The sequence below is a fragment of the Nanorana parkeri genome, unplaced genomic scaffold (assembly GCF_000935625.1).
Source record: "Nanorana parkeri isolate BGI_ZX_2015 unplaced genomic scaffold, ASM93562v1 scaffold7, whole genome shotgun sequence".
Lineage (NCBI taxonomy): Eukaryota > Metazoa > Chordata > Amphibia > Anura > Dicroglossidae > Nanorana > Nanorana parkeri.
Genome location: NW_017306275.1, coordinates 4,896,189 through 4,899,191, shown reverse-complemented (window position 1 = coordinate 4,899,191; position 3,003 = coordinate 4,896,189).

The following is a 3,003-nucleotide window of genomic DNA, read 5'->3' as shown; positions in this document are numbered from 1 at the left end:
ATTCGTTGCCAAGACAACAAGTGGATAATGTGTCTGAGCTGAAATAGTTGTGTCTGGTTTTACAACTAGCTCTTCCGTGTGCATCTTACTTTAAAAGCTAGTTAAAGCTAGTTATACATTGATAAGTTGCCATTTGCGTCACTTGTTGGATTTGGTGTGGGGAACTGTGCTCCAGTCAAAAGGATCCAAGTGGTGTATTTAGGTTTGGGGCTGCCCTAGGCAAGACAAAACTCGGGCGCCCCCCCATACACTAAATTTACCCCACCTGGCTGTGGTCTCAGGTGGGCTCTGCGGTGGTCTCTACAGGATCTGTGGTGGTCTCTACAGGATCTTTGGTGGGCTCTGCGGGGTACATTGGCCGCCCTGCCGGAGTCTGCCGCCCGAGGCAAACGCCTTGTTTGCCTCGCGGCAGATACGCCCCTGGCCGGCGGTGACAGGAGCATCTCTGACGGATGCAGACCATGTAGCTGCTCCTGCAGGTCAGTAACGTGGTCCGTGACCGCTTACCTGACTTGTCAGCTGGCTGCGGGCCACATAGTTCTGGCTCACGTGCCGCAATTGGCCCAGGGCCGGTACCTTGAGACCACTGCCTTGAAGTGTCCACTTATATCACAACTATTAGACAAATGAGATCAATTCAAATGTAATAGTGTATTGAATACCTCTAACGTTTGAGCCAAATGGCAAGTACTGATTTTGAATAGTTGGGATGGTCAATGAAGTCTTATAATCCACATGTATCTCAAAATACTTAGTTCCAGAATTATAAATGTATGTGAAATGTACACATGAAAACTGCAGATTAGTTTCAAATAGCAGAGCTGTTTCGACCTATAACAATTAGACATGTAAATTTTGTTTCGTTCCAAATGGATATTCCTACAAAATTTGTTAAATTTGGATATTCGGATGCATCCAAATTCCAGGCGCATCCAAACTCAAACAAATCCAAATGATTTTTTAGCAAAAGTTTGGATCCGTCCCCATTTCATTTAAAATGACTAAATCGGACGTGTGACTGTTCTCTGACCAATCATATTTTATTTTGGCTGTTGGGGGTTGCATTACAGGTAGGGTCATGTGACTTCCTGCTGTGGATCGTTCCAAAACAAAAATTAGGACGGATCAGAAATCCGAATAACGAACCAAATTTCTGATCTGAAATGCAAATAACAAACCGAATCAGATTTCGGATCCGAAATACAAAAAAATATAAGGAATAAAAATCCAAATACATCTGAAATGAAACAAAACATATTTTATGTGGGGTTACATGTCTAATAACAATAACCTGCTGTCAATTTTATATGTCTCCTTCTATGTATATCAGCCCATGTTCTAAACCCGAATATTTTCATGTCTATGCCTGGCTTGCTGTATCACTGTTGTAAGGTATGAACACTACCGTAGCAGTATAACCACAGCTGCACCACTCATCATCCATGGCATCCACTTGCGCATATATTCTGACTAAGGTGTACGTTTAATAAACTGTGATAAAACTAGCTTTATCACGAGTTAACTTTACTCCGCAGATCTCTTTGTTTTTCTCGGCTGCACAGAGGCTGTTTAATAACCTGCGAAAAGAAAACTTATCACACGAAACAGCTGTGAAAGGCTGAGATAAGTTATCACAGTGATCAGTTGAGAAAGCAATGTGGGGAATGTATTCTGAGCTGCACAATGACATCCTTTGTGATAATCTACAATCCTCCTGACAGGATCGTAGTTTAATCTGCCAAACCACCCAATAACAATATTACAAAGCACCGCTATAGCAAAGTGCAACAGTTATTTCACCATTAAAATTATGAAAATTGCTAAAAAGCAGGATTTACATGTTCTGATTTGTTCAGCATGTACCAGTACAAAAACATGAATCAAACTACCAGAGGCAGCCACAAAATGCGAGGCAGTGATGGGGTTAAACATTCTAAAGGGGCACTCTGATGTAGCCAAGCAATGTAAGTGGGCACTCTGACACATGCTGGAAATTAGAATGAAAAAAGCCTGCTGTCCCGAGATAGGTGCATCAGCACTGTGTGTGTGCAAACACACTAGCAGCAGGTATTAATGCATCATAAACGGCAGACCATGGTGGCGAAATGGTGTTACAGACTGTTATGTGTGGAGTGCAATGTTCAAGCTTAATTTGGTGGGCCTGTTTCTGAGGGAGAGTGAGACTTCAACAACAAGCCCTAAGGTCACATGACCTTACTGAACTTTCCCTCACACTACACAGATACAGTGAGGGGACTTGAAACTGTCACTGTCACTCTCATGAGGGAAGGGTGGCATTAAGACAGACTTCCCTCCTTTTCCCTCTCAAGGTTGTGACACACTGCAGGCGAAGCGATGCGATTCGCACCGCAGCTTGGCTACACTGTAGTTTGTCCGGGCACAGCGCAGCTCGGGATCCCCAGCGGCAACGGAGGGGGGGCCGCACAAACGCACGCATATTACAAGTGATCGGACGTCTCTACAGACGTCTGAACGCTTGTATGTAAACAGCCATCGCTGGATGTTTACATTCAAAGCCAATTTCCCGTTCGTGCGCGTGGCCTAGCGGCGGGCACGAGCGGGGTGGGTTAGGACATTTAAAAACGCCCACCCGCATTCCGTCCACTGTCCGGCCGTTTAGGCCCGGTTCACACTGAGCGATTTATCGCACGCTAATTCCCGCGATATCGCGGCTATTTACCGCGCGATATCACTCTCCAATGCATGGCAATGGGGCAAAGGGTCCTGCTGTCGCGGATCGTGCGTCGCTACATCAGGACCCTTTTTGGAGCGGATTTTGCCGCGATTCCAGCTTGCTCAATGCAAGCATTTGCGCCATATCGCGCATCGCACAAAATGCAAATTGCCCGACAAAAGCGCGATTTGCAAATCGCTTAGTGTGAATGGGGCCTTAATTACAACAGCCTGACAGCAGGTGGTTAATTATTTAATTCATAAATATTCTTTGTTGATTATGAAATATAGTTCTATTTTTTTAAATGT